The sequence below is a fragment of the Patagioenas fasciata genome, chromosome 5 (genome assembly GCF_037038585.1).
Source record: "Patagioenas fasciata isolate bPatFas1 chromosome 5, bPatFas1.hap1, whole genome shotgun sequence".
In the NCBI taxonomy this organism is placed as follows: domain Eukaryota; kingdom Metazoa; phylum Chordata; class Aves; order Columbiformes; family Columbidae; genus Patagioenas; species Patagioenas fasciata.
Genome location: NC_092524.1, coordinates 71,282,723 through 71,296,830, shown reverse-complemented (window position 1 = coordinate 71,296,830; position 14,108 = coordinate 71,282,723). Strand labels below are relative to the sequence as shown.

At 51.4% G+C, this 14,108-nt stretch overlaps 1 long non-coding RNA gene across 1 annotated transcript; it reads left to right on the top strand.

Moving 5' to 3' along the window:
- Positions 1 to 1,822: 1,822 nt before the first annotated feature.
- Positions 1,823 to 10,878, top strand: LOC139828159 (uncharacterized). Its single transcript, XR_011739495.1, has 2 exons — positions 1,823 to 2,153; positions 2,710 to 10,878. It is a non-coding gene; the product is annotated as an uncharacterized lncRNA (long non-coding RNA).
- The last annotated feature ends 3,230 nt before the right edge of the window (positions 10,879 to 14,108 follow it).

Below are 14,108 nucleotides of genomic sequence, written 5' to 3'. Positions count from 1 at the left end.
AAACATCATGTCTACATTTTTGACAATATTACAATTTAAACTTTCATGACCCAAACTGAAAAACATACCGCTGGCGATATTTTAATATTGATAGGAAAAATTGTGATTCATCAACATCAAACTGTTTAATTCATTAACCAACAACTTCTGTGCAACGTGGGAATATGTTTGAAAGAGGATGAGATGAGACCAAGTATTAATTATGCAGTTATTGCACAAATTAATAATTTTATGTCGCAAAGAGCTTCCTATACATTAACACTTTGTAACCTGTTTCCTGCCCTTATTCTTGAGTTCTTTCAAGGTACGTGGATATGCTGTGTCTTTAAATCAATGCTGTATGTTTAAATCAACTTTTCTCAAAAATAGTAGGCAGAACCAAGTGTGAAAGACTGATATAACAAAACCACGTTTTTCTTGGAGATGAAGTTTTAAAGTTCTCTGATTTCCATATGTGTGTGTGATTCTCATACGTTATTATCAATACGAATTTTCACTAATAGTTTTGTTTGTATAATGCTTTTATTGCCTCTTGTGGGATTTGCCCTGACCACAAAAGCGAATCAATACTTGTGTGCCTTTATCCTTGCTGAAATGCTGCATCTGACAGTAAAATGGAGGAACGCTGTGGGATGTGACCAGTGGGTGGCATGTAGGCATTTATGGGACTGAGACGCTCCAGGTAGGAAACGTGCATTTCATGGGGTAGTTTGGAAGGGCCCTCCCCAGCTCCCCAGTCCCCCTGCCATGACAGGGACATCTTCAGCAGCTCAGGTTGCTCAGAGCCCCGTCCAGCCTGGCCTGGGATGTCTCAGGGATGGGGCAGCTGCTCGTCCCCGGGTGATGCCGGCTGGAGAACCATCTCGCCGAGCTGCTCCTGCTCTGCCGGGGAGCGCAGGCTGTTCCAGGGCAGGCTGTTCCAGGGCAGGCTGTTCCAAGGCAGGCTGTTCCAGGGCAGGCTTCCATGGTGGCCACTGCAGTTTGGAAGGGCCCCCGTGGCTCCCAGCGCTTGGTGAGATGAGGGGAGCGCCTGCAGCCGAACGTGCAGGTGGGACCATCCAGACAGAGAGGAGCCTGCAGACCTGCTGTCCAGGCACTGCAGCAAGGGCATGCCCTCCCAGGAAGGAGCCAGGTGATGCAAAACGTCTTGAAATGGTGGGGAAATACTGTCTGTCCCCTAGACACAAACTGTATTTTCACCTTTGCCATGTCGCTGCTGTTCAGTTTTTAATTGCTCTGCACTGTGGCGATCTCCATAACAAAGCATGAAAAAAACCCAAATCTAAATTCGTCCTGCAGATATGAAAACTGCTGGATGTTGTCAAGGACAGAGCTGGGGCTGAAAGCCAGAATGAACCACTCGGGACCCCTAGCCAAGGCAGCCGTTTCGTACGGAGCAGCGTGCACAGGATGGGGCTGGGGGCCTTGAACAGCACAGAGGGTGCTGAGAGCAAATCACCGTGAGGGGCTGGGGGGTGAGCTGGGGCCGGGAGGGCTGTGGGAGACGGGCTGGCACCAGAGGCACGCGGACCCTGCGCTTCCCACCGTCCCACTACAAAGGGTGCTTGCCAAACTAAGACACACTAAAGCTTAGTAGTTTTTAGACCAAAGATACCAAATTCCATCCTGCCTTGCCTACAACATATTGGTTTAGGTGAGATTTAAATTGGAGCCAAATGTTACACACATTTGGCTGGAGCAATTTCTTCAAGAATGTTTTCCTGAATTAAGGATGATAGTGATAATGCTCCTGCTTGGCTGTTGCCTACTACTGGCTGGGATTTCATCTGCTAACAGCCATGTTTCTAAAAACTCACAATCTGCTTTTACAGCTACTTCCCATGGCATGTGAAAACACTTTTTAACAACGTTGCATTCATGAGCTTTGCTATTTCCGTGGTATAATTGATTTTGCGTGTTAAATTACTGTGTTTCTGCCCCTTGACAGAGAGGTGCAATTCTATTAAACAGGTTTTGTTGTTTTTTCCCCTTTTCAGTGAGTTTTACGTTTTCAAACGCTCTCTGTGGGGACAGCAGAGCCGGGACTGCTCAGCCCGGGGCCACAGCCAAAGCTCCGGTGCCACCGGAGCCTCCGGTCCCGGGAGCTCGGGGGCGCGTCAGGGACATCGGACACCCGCAATGGCACCAACCTGGTAAGAAAAGGGCGGTGACAAGGGGACCGGGAGCAGGGTCGCCTCTGCTTAGCACTGTCTGCCTGCATCCTGGGCCACAGTTGGTGACTGACGCTTTCTCATTAACCTGAACACATCAGGAGAGGTGTGAGTGCTAAAACGAAACACCTGCACTTGTCCCAGGTGAGGCTGCTCCTCACCGGCAGGTTCGTCCACCAGCTCACCAAGTCAGGAATGAGGTCCATCTGCGTCAGGCCTCAAAAACATGATTGAAAGGCTGTTGGACACACATACAAGATGTTTTTATCATACCAGGCAGAATCATGAGAGCAGCCAAAGGAATGGCACGATGGCAGGGGACGAGCCGCGTGACAGATGCCTGTCCCCATGCCAGTGGCCGCAGCCTGGTGAGGTGTTTGCTGCGACAACCCAGGGAGGGCAATCAGAATATGTTTTGCTTGAAATGGCTAAAACCAGATCAGCTCATGTCTGTAGCTTCCTGGCACTGAGGAGGAAACTGCCTGGTACTTAGCTTGTGATTCTTCAGACTGTGAGTGGATGTTTCATGTAATTTTAGATATCCTGGTAGCTGGCAGTGATTCATCCCAGCTCTGCTGTTGGCTGCCTCTCCACCAAAACACCCCCTGCAGCCTCGGCTTCTGCCCCCGGCCAGTGCTACATCACCCACTCGCCGTCACCCTGCCATGGGCTGTGCCGCTCACCGTCACCCTGCCGTCAGTGCTCACCGTCACCCTGCCGTGGGCTGTGCCGCTCACCGTCCCCCTGCCATGGGCTGTTCCGTGGTGCTGTGCCGCTCAGCCGCTGCTCCATATTGTCACCATCTGCCAGGGGGTTTGGTGGCCATCCCCATCCTGCCCCACCAGAGCAGCCTGGGGCGCACAGGCAAACGGGCAGCTCTGTCCTTGCCTCAGTGGGAGATCCTCACCTCTGGGGCTTGGGGTGGAAAGGACGGGTAAGTTCCGAGCTGAGAATCCCCTTCTCCTGGTGCTGTGGGCAGAGGAACCCCTGACCTGTTGGCTTGTGCAGGACGACTTCAGGGATGAGCGGGGAGTTTTGCCAGGCGGAGGATGTCGCTCTTCGGCTCAGCTCCATCCCCAGCCCTGAGAAGCGCTGGTTACTGCGTGCCTGGGTCTGTCCCATGAGTTAAACTCTGTGAAACTGTATGTCGTCAGGTGTAGAGTAGAAGAAAGGCTCGAGAACAACTCTACATCCCCATCCCTTGTGTCCTAGCAAAAAACACAGAGATGGGTTCAGTGCAAGACTTCTGCATCTGAATTCTTGAGGCTGATGCAGTGGTTCTGTGTTGTGGTGTATTTAGGGGGCCCAGTTGGGAAGCAGTGACCCCTGGCAAGATGCCACAGGTGGGTTCTGTTCCCAGCAGTAACAAAAAAAGGTCTTTGTTTCTGTTGTTCTGCAATACAACACCAACTGCATCACTGGCAGGGGCATTAAATGTTCCTTTGTGAATTAAATATGATTTTGTTTTCCGGTGTCAGTCTCTGGGTGCCCCATCGCTGCTCCACGTCACCTGCCAGGATGAGGGTGACGTGTGCTGTCAGCTCTGCCTGCAGGGGAAAGAGAAAGGGGCTCAGGAGTCAGCAACAGCGGAGTTTGTTCTGCAGGTGAGCGGATGCGGTTTTGAAAGGAAGCGTTTGTTTTCAGTGTGACATGTAGGTGTGATTTTTCAGTATTCGGATACTTTTCAGTGTATGCATTCTGCTCGTGTTCTGTTAAGGTGAATGAGAGGCAGGATATGGAAGACAAACCAGGGAGAAGCGGGCTGTTGTGTTCCCCAAATCTGAACCGGAAAGTCCAGGAGCGGCAGAAGGGACACGGCGGTACATGACAGGTTAAACTTCCCAAACAGAGGCTTGAATTATTACGTTTCTGGCTTGGAAAGCAACAGTAAGACCAGGAGAGATGCTGAAAGCCTGCTCTGAGCCAAGAGAATGTTTACAAATCCCCCTGCAACAACCAAATCGATAAATCTATACATTCTGCTCCGACTTATGAGAGTCACAAGAGCCAGAAATACGTGCTGGTTGTTGGAGGGGTTTGTGGAGAGGCTGGTGGGTGTGGGGTTTTTGTTGTTGTTTTTTGGGTTTTTTGTTTGTTTGTTTTGTTTTGTTTCTTTTTTTTTTTCCCTCTTTGGATTTCATTTCACTAGATGAGGAAGGTGTTTATTTAAGAAGAAATGAAAACCACAGAAAACCGTATTTGGCAAAAGCCAGGAGGCTTCTACAGAATTGCTTGTGTGAGAGCGAAGGTGCTGGCACGGCCTGTGAAACATGCAGGGCTGGTGCGGCGCAGGGCGAGCGGGGCTGCGTTTCGGGCAGCGGCGGGGAGCTCTGGGCAGGCTGGGGTCGCGCGGCGCTGCTGCCCGTGCCGGACGGGTTTGCGCTGCGGGCGCTGCCGCGGAGCCCTCGGCTCAGCCCGGGCGGCGCCGCGTGGCCCGAACCAGAGAGGTGGCCTCCTCAGGTGCTTCCCGGCAACAACACCATCCCTGCTTGCTGATCACAACTGGCTGTGCTTCACCAGCCTCCCAAAGGCCTTTGCGCACCGGTCTCAGACATGGAACCAGTATTCTCACCGCACCTGGCACCCATGCCGTCCTCAAACGCCTCCTCAGTCGCTGGTCAGAATTTGCTGGCTCAAGACCTCGCTCGCGGTCCCTGTGCTCCCCCCGGCTCTCCTCTGGGCAAGGGACATCTATTTCCCTTCATAACAAGTTGAGAGTTGTGACGAAGCTGCTGGTACCACCCACCCCGTGCCACCGCAAACCCTCCGGTGCACAGGGCTGGTCCTCGCGGGCTCTGGGGCTTTGGCGGCCGGCGGGTGGTTCCAGAGTCGGATGTCCTGGCTCAGCAGCTCCTGCACCAGCAGGTGCACCTGTCTGAGGAGCTTCTGCCCCCGCGGAGAAGGGGGCCTGCAGGAGGCGCGGGGCGTAATCAAATCGTAAATTACAAGAGCTGGATTTACAAAGCCATTGCTCCAGGGCAACCGCTGAGCTAACACCAGTCCTGCACTGGAAAGGCAAATGGGGAGAAACTGGGCCCTTCAGTTTGGATAAGTGACTCATTATAATTTCTAGATTTAATTATCAACAGAATACTCTTAAACACCCACTGCAGACAAGTGAACCTCTGTGCCTTCCGCCTGTTTGATGTGCTAAGCATAAATATTCAGCTCAGTCTCTCAAGAAAACATGAGGTTTTACACCAGAACAACTATCCCAGATGAGCAGGATTTATAGCTCCAAAATGGTCTGGTTTCATAATTTGCAAAAGCTTTAACCTTTCAAGCATTTCCAAACCTATTTTCGCATGCAGGGAGTAGTGATGCAGAGACATTAACATTAAAACTTTGTGTGTCTCCAGTGAGTATTCTTACGACAAGAAGCATAACATATCCTTTTTCTTATTTCATTTTCTAATATTTCAATGCTGTTTGCTTCCACGAGAGAAAAAAAAAGAATATATTATTATAAAATTAACAAATATTGCAAAGCGTTAGATACCAATTAAGATGGATAATTTGATGTGTAGATATCGGTGCATGACAATCCTGCGCTTCATCTGCCTGCTCACCAGCTCGTGGTGGAAACTCAAGGCAGATTTGCTGGAGCAGTTCACATTTCCTTGAAGGTCATTTAAACTAATTTTTCGGATTTCCTTTCAGTCTTCAGGTGATCCCGTTAATGACTGGAAAAACAAACCAGCCAACCCCAAATGGATCAAAAGCGTATTGAATGCACGTGTGGTGATCCTCGGCAGCCCGGTGCCCGTGCAGCAGCTCTGCAGGGCGCGGATCAGACCCTCATCCCACCTCCCACCCTGGGAGCTGAAGGCAGCCCGAGGCTGAGCTGCCCTCGGGTGCTCTGTGCCCGCGGGTGCTGGGCTCAGGCGCCGCTGCCAGCTCTGCCCAGGGAACACGGAGCGCGATCTCCCGCTGCGGCTGCTCCTGCAGAGCATGGCAGAGGACGCACAGAGCCCGGCTCCGTCCCGCCCGGCTCCCTGTGCAGCCAGCCCTCGGCCTTGCTGCCCGGAGAAACCGTGGGGTTTGTTGGCGCCTCCTCCAGACATTGCCCTGTGGGAAGGTGGCAGAGCAGCAGGAGACCTGGTGGAGCCAAGGTAACCACAGGTCTGGCAAAAGAAGGGACTAAAATGGGTGGGTGGGCTGGCGTTTCATTTGCACAGAGGGGGTCTGCCACTTGCTCTCCTGCAGCAGATTGAGGACTAGTATGTACCTGTCTGAAAGTGGGACCTTGATAAATAATGCTGGTTTCTGTCTTTAACTGATGTGGCCTTTGTGCAGAATTTCTGTTATGTGAAACCTAGAAAACCAGATTTGGAAAATGCTTAAATGTTTAATTGTAATGCTATTCTTTAGGAAAGAGGCAACTCCAAAGCTCCTCCCTGCTATCCTGATGTGGACTTCTTGCTGCTTGCCTCTGGCTTGTTTGCAGCTCTCGAAGGCTGAGCACACATACTGGAGAGCAGGGATGATGCCTGTAATAGCGTGTTCAGCTCTTAACTGCATTGCTCTTTTTTAAAAACAACCTATGTTCTGATTTGGGAAAGGAAGTCTGGTATGAAAACTGCTAGATCACATGCATCTGCTGTTCTTGGGAACGATCTATATCTGTCAGCATCACCCTGATGGAATCAATTGTACCAGCAAGTATTGACAGCCGCAGGCAGGAGAACAGATCCAGCACGGCGCACATGTACCTTGGTGTCGTCTCCTAATGTGTGGGTTTTCAGCAGCATTGTGCTTCCCGTGGCCTCTTTGACAGCTGAAGTGCTCCAGCAACGCAAAAGCAGCGGCAAAGGGCAGACCCTGCTGCTGGGGTGCCCAGTCCCAGACAAGTCAGGCAGGAGGCACCTCTGCAAGCGCCTGGTTTGGGAGGCAGTTGACTCTGGACACTCCGCTGCAGCCATGACGACAGCCTTGTTTTTCCCACTGGGTATCTTTAAAAACGTTTACGTAGTTCTCTGTGCCAAGATCCGGACAGCCCTGGACATCTGGGTCACTTCGTGGGAAGAGTAACGGGTGGAGAATCAGTTTGGACTTTGCACCAGGCAGTGTCCAAACTCCTCCTGACCCTGGGGAGCAGAACACTCCATGTCCTTCTGCTTTGTGACCCCACTTGTTAAGACTCTGGCTCGTCTTTCTGGAACTTATCAGCTGGCTAAACCGCTTTGTGAGACTTTTTGGGGGTTGGGTGTATAATCTGTTTAGAAGATAGCGACATTTTGGAGTGGATTCTTGAACAAGTGTGAGACAACAGACACCAGTGCTTTTCCCCTCAATTGATTCCAGCTTAGTGGCCAAAGCAGGGGACTGGTTATTGTTGTTGGCGTGATGAGACATGTTCTCGGAGATGAGACGTGTTCTCAGAGATCCAGCATTCTGCAGCCATTGTCGTGCTCTAGAAACAAAAGATGGCAAACGTGGGCGATGCAACGTCTGCAGGCTGCTCCTTGTTCCAGGCTCTGGGAGAGTGTTCTGTGGCTCCACGGTTCGTGTGGCTGAGCTCACCCAGGGACACGGTGAGAGTCGAACCGAACCAAAGCGACACCTCCAGCGCCGTCAGCTGAGCAGCTCTGCAGGCTTCCCATCGTGGGTCTGCCACCCAGACACGCTGCGGAAACTGCTCATCGTCTCATGACAGCCTGGTGATGCCAGAGCCGCTTCACAACCAAAAACAGCACAGAGACAGGCTTTTCCGTGCACTGCTCTTCGGTTATCGCCTTCCATGTAGCAACTGGTGGCACTTCTAGAGATGATAATCAAAGATGGTTTCATTGCCCGGTCAGGGGTGGATTTTTCAGCCTTCCTCTTTTGAGCTAAACCAGAGCTTACGAGGTGGCTGTTCCACAAAAGGGTGTTTGGCAATAATTACACTTTAGTTGTGCATAAATTGAAGTGTTACAGAACACTATGAATAGTTGGTGGTCACTCTGATCAGAGGTTTGCCGCAAATATCAGCATGAGGAGAGCTGTGATGCTGTATCAGCCTGGCTTTGGCACAGAGTATGACAACCAGACTTGTGCTTTGAAATCACAGCAACACAAATCTGCAAGAAAACTGCACAGCAGGACACTTTGTGCCACCATGACCACTGAAGGGCAGATGGGGACAGACAGGAGCGCGGCCCTGGGGCTTCGCAGGGTCTCTGAAGGGTGCCCTGCGGTCCTGCCCGGGCTGCCAGCACCGCTTCTCTCGGTGCTGCAGAAGTCACAATCCAGTGTGTCCACCAGGTCCTCTGTGCTGTGTTCCCGTCCTGGCAGGGAAAGTCGGCAGGACAAGAGTCCTGGAGCGATATCAAACATCCACCGCTGAGACGATGATTCTGCTGGGTCACTGAGCTGGTCCAGTCACACGTCAGAGATGAGTTCTGTCAGAAGCGGAGTGATTGAAGTGATTTTTAAAGACATCTAAAATAAACTGAATGGGTAAGAAACCAGTCACCAACATCACGCAAAAAGCGTGAAAGCCTCCGCACAGCAGAGCTCAGGGGCTGAAGGGAGCAGCCTCAGCAGAGATAAATGGAACCTGCTAGAGACTACGGGCACGGCGAGGTTAATGCTGCAGAGCCGAAAACGCCCCGAGGAAATGGGGCATAGTGAGCACAGGGAGCAGCACCTGTGGCACCTGGAACCACTAATTACTGTGCAAATTGGACTAATTTCTCACTTTATGCCAACTAAAATCTTAATCTTTGTGCACTGAATTGTAAGAAAATTCTGTCACTGTGTAACTCTTGTGAGGAAAAACAGGTTCTTCTCTGAACAGCTACACGCTGCGCAAGCGAAAAATAACCCATCTCGATATAAAATACCAGCTATGTAGAAGAATTACTTTCAAAGAGCGTCTGCGTGGTGGGTTGGTAACTGACCTGGCATTTGCCCTTGAACTGTTTCCTTTTTACCCCACTGTGGTTTTGGGTCAGAAAGCTGTGAGCCTTGGAGGTTAAGGGCGGTCACTCATTCATCTTGCTCTTGTTTTTCAGGGTAGCACGAGGGTGGCGTCACCCCCTGTTCTGCAGGCTCAGCCTCGGGGTCCTGCAGAAACACGGTTTGCTCAGGGCTGTTGAAGAAAGTCACTTTTTAGAGAATTTCCTGTAACTCTTTAAGCATTGCCATACCGTTGTGGGCCAGAGGGCTTAAGAAACTCATCTTCTCTGGCGGCGGATGTTTAACGTGCAGCGTACGCAAACATGCTGCCGTGGAGTCAGCGTCAGGATGCTCGTGTGCTGGTGGAGGGCGGCAGGGCTGCCCTTAGCTCGCTCTGCTGAATTACCGAGGGGACTGAGGAGGAGAAGTAATTTCTTAGTAATAAGAAGTAACTACTTTTATCTCACTTGGACTAGTGAAAAATTAAAAACAAGTGATTCAGAAAGAGCTTCAAAATGCAGAGGGCTCTGAAGAATCTGCATTTCAGAAGAAGGGTGAATCAGTGCCCGCTGCAGGTACCCGGAGGCTGCGTGGAACCCGGGTGCGCAGCAGCGCAGGCAGCGACCGCGACCGGCTGCCGCGTCTGCAGGCAAAACACGAGCCTGGGAGAGGGCTGGGTGACCTGCAAGCCCGCTTCATCCAGCCTCTTCCCAGAGATGTGGATGGATTCTTATTGTCTGAGCTTTTTAACATGAGGCTGCATGTCATTTGGAGAAACAGTATGTCCTGTCTCAGTTCTCTGCAGCGGGTGCCGGAGGCTCTGGAGGAAATTTTCTGGCCCGTCTTCAACCAGATGAACTGGAAAAAAGATGTGGAAAAGCCGGTGTCCGCTTCAGCGGGGACAAATGGAAAGTTCCATATTTTTTGGGAGCAGAGCAGGACAGAACAGGAAGGAATTGCCTGCAAAGTGAAGCTGGGGATGAGGGGCTCAGCAGCAGCCGCTGGGAGCAGGACCTGGAGCTCGGGTGAACGGCAAGATGTCCAGGATGCAGCAAACCCCTGGGGGTGAGGAAGCAGTGTGTGGGCACCGGTGAGGGCAGCCCCCTTCCAGCCCCTCGCTGCTGGCCAGGCCACGCTGGAGCGCGTCCCGGCTGGGGACACGGCTGGGGACACGGCTGGGGACACCCAGTGCAGGAGCAGCAGTCGCTGCTGGGGCAGCGGCTCAGCCCTGGAGGAAACGCTGGTGTCTGAAATATTTAGTCACTGGGGAAGGGAAAAGATGTCATCAGCTGAAATATGTCTGATGTTCTTTGGAACCCCATGGTGTACACCAGACAAGTCTCTGCTGCTACTGCTTTGTGTCCACTTCAGAATATTTTAATCTGTAGTTATGGAACAAATAATATGAACTATGCAGAGGCACTGGTGGGCTATGCAGTTATCAGCACAGAGGACAAAGGCAAAGCTCTATGACAAACTGGTACCTAATCCTCAGGGCTCATTCTGAGGGAAAGGTCACTGTGGTGAACAAAATCAACAGTTAATCCAACCCTAGGCTGCTTGGGACCTGTGAAGAAATTCTGCATCTCTGGCTGAAAATCCAGTAACCTGCTTCTCAGAGATACATTGCTTCAATGTGTTTCTACGTGACTCTAAGTGGCACTGCTTTTGCTGCTTAATAAATCTCTCTAGAAAATGTCGCTCACTATAAAATTATATATTTTGAATAAAAGCTAAAGTCTCAGCATGCAGAATATATTATTCTTGTGTTTGGGCCCATGGGCTTTTATCTCAAATAGGAAATAAAATAACTGCTGAATAGAAACTTCTCGAGTGTTCTGAAATTCTCAGCTGCCACCACCCACCACACCACAGACTGCAGAATTTCAACTCTTTCCTTCAAATGCATGTAGTGTATAAATACACTCGTACATGCATACATATACATGAGCAGTGGGGATACATACGTTATACAGCCCAGCAGGACTGGTCTCCGATAGAGCTGAGGGTACAATCTGACTGTGCTGGCCCCATCCCCGGCCAGGAGCAGAGCCCACGGTGACCCAGACACGGTCCTGGGTGCTCATGGGGATCCAGACACGGTCCTGGGTGCTCACAGAGATCCAGACACGCTCCTGGGTGCTCACAGGGATCCAGACACGCTCCTGGGGTGCTCACAGGGATCCAGACACGGTCCTGGGGTGCTCACGGGGATCCAGACACGCTCCTGGGGTGCTCACAGGGATCCAGACATGCTCCTGGGTGCTCACGGGGATCCAGACACGCTCCTGGGGTGCTCACGGGGATCCAGACATGCTCCTGGGTGCTCACGGGGATCCAGACACGCTCCTGGGGTGCTCACAGGGATCCAGACACGCTCCTGGGGTGCTCACAGGGATCCAGGTCTCTAGGTACAGCTTGCCCTCAGCTCTGCAGGAAAACTCATCTGGGAGCCCGCGAGTGGTGCTTTGATGGGGCCCATACCTGCCCCCAGGAGCTGGCTGCCCCTGCTCACCCACAGCGCGGTGGTTCGTGGAGCGGTGCCCCGGGAAGGCTCACGCAGAGCTGTCCTGAGCGGTTCTCCTGACCCCCGCTGCCCATGAGCGACCACACGGTCACACGCACCCACAGAATGCCGCTCATTTCTTGTTAGTTCATTTATGTTCCTTTTTTATTAAACCTAGTCCTTACTGACTAAGCGAAAAAACAAGCTTATAGAAACCTTTGAAACCATTGGCACCTTCTAAAGCATTTTGCCTGGAGAAAGCACTGTATTTTATTTCCTTTGTAATCCATTAACTGACGAAGGAACCCAAACAGGTGGTTTTCCGAGCTCTGTAGGTGCTGGATGCATATGTCTGGCTGTCATAACAGCTTGTCTCATTACACGGGGACGGAATTCAAGAAAGTTGATGTATTGCTTGCAAAGGCAGCAACAACAGCATCAAGTGATGCAGCCCTGTTCTTTCTGCAAAGGTGTTATAACAAGAGGAATTTGGTTGCCTGAATCTCTGAAAGTTCAACCGAAGCCAACAGAATAATAGTACTAATTATTTTGTTATAAAAGAAACAATGTCTCTGTGCCTTTTATGTCTTTGTTATTGTTCTATAGCCTCAAGCATCTATTTACTAATGCTTTCTGCTCTATGAGGTTGAAATAGAATGTTCCTTTTCTCTGTGTTTACTTCAGCTTTTTCTGTTTGGTTTTTGCTCACTATGATTTTTTCCTCTCCTCCACTCCTTTTATTTCCCCTTTTCCTCTAAGGTTCTTCAATACTTTAAATCACACATATCACCTAGATTATCACATACACCATCTGAATTCGTCTGCAAAACTCAGCGTTATCTGAAATGGCAACGAATGAATTGTGCACAGCCTTTGAGGAGTTGTGCCTGTGCTGAATCGCGGAGCTCTCGGGCAGCTCTCGGGGCATTGCTGCCGCCTGGCCCCACCCCAGGTCTGCAAACACGTTTGTACGGGGGGGTGTGCTCATGGCAGAGGCTGCAGGAGCTCGGTGGGCTGAGCCGCCGGCCCCGCTGGTCCCTGGGCTGGGGCTGTGGCGCAGGGTGGGTGCCTGGGGAGGATGGTGGCTCTGCCCAGCACAGGAGCAGCTCTGGAGGCAGGAGATGAGGCAAATCAGGCAAACCCTGTGGGGCGGAGCTCAGCACACAGACCACGATGGATCATCTTTGCACCTCGTTGCAGAGGGCGGGAGCCTCACTCAATGCAGCTGGGAAGCATCATCACCTCCTCCTGCAGAAAGAGGGAGGAAGCATTGCCTCCTCCCCTCCCATGAGGCTTGTGGTTATTTACTGATGCTGTTTGAAAAATGTCACCACTTGTCTCCTCTGGTAAGATAACTCACAAATGCAAAGGTAAGAATATGTAATACCGAGATACGCAGCAGAGTCTGGCACGTCCAGGCACCAGCTGGTTTAGGAGTCCCCAGCTGTACCCAGAAGTACCAGCCAAGACGAACAGTGTGTTGGGCAGATGTGATAAAAGGAGCTTCTCTAGTACAGCCTTAACTTCATCTAGTCTAATTCTGAAAGTAAATGTTGGATGCAAGTGGCTTTTTGCCTTCTTTACTCTATGACTACCTTAAAATGTTGTTTACGAGAAAATGAAAGGAAACCCATGGTGCCTTTAGCACTGAAAACCTGCTCACTGTGCACAGTGTGGGACGTGGTGTGTTCTGCTCAGGGCTCATTTGAGTGCGTACGCTGTGCACATCTACAGCATCATCAGTGTGAGTCCTCCCACGGATGCAAAGCCACGTGCTGCTTTGAACCGGAGCAGCTGTGCTGCCGTGGTCCATGTTGTTTGTCTTTCACGGAGGGTGCAGGTGATTCCCTCCCATGGCTCCTGGGTGGAGAACAAAGGTGCCGATTCTGTGACAGCAAGGGTGGAAAGGCAGGCGGTAATCCTGGCTGCAGGATTGATTTGAAGCCTTGCTGCAAGCTCAAAGGTCTTACCCAAGCATAAGGGCAAAGGAACGACTGCTTGAAGTTTAGTGAGTGGTAACAGAGCTGTTGCAAAGGCAGCCGGCGTGGCTGACCCCAGCCCTGTGTCCCCTCCTGCAACGCTGTGGAGAGGCCTGAGGAGGACGACTGGAAACGAAAGGCTTTTCAGGTGCACTACTATGGGATCCAGTTTGCTGCAAGTGAAGTAATTATGTTTTCATTACTCTGGAGCTATAATAAAAAGAAAGTCTGGTGGTGACAATTCTGCAACCATTGTACGGAGGATTCATCTGGCACAGCTCTGTAAAGCAGGATTAATGAACCTTCTGCCAGAAGCGTGCTGCAGCGAGCGGTCCTGTCCGTGTTCCGAAGGATGCTGTGCTCCATCCCCGCTGGCGCTGCTGCAGCCGCCGAGGGACCGCTGCCGAAATGCTGCTGGGAGAACATGGGTGCGTGCCTTCCGTGAGAGCAACGAGAGACCAGCAGCGCGCGCTCCCTGCCTCCGCACGCGAGAGCCAGGTTTTAAACGCGTTTGAGAATGCCCCGAGCACAGTACGGTCAGAGCCCAGCTAAGCCACTCTGCAAGGGGCG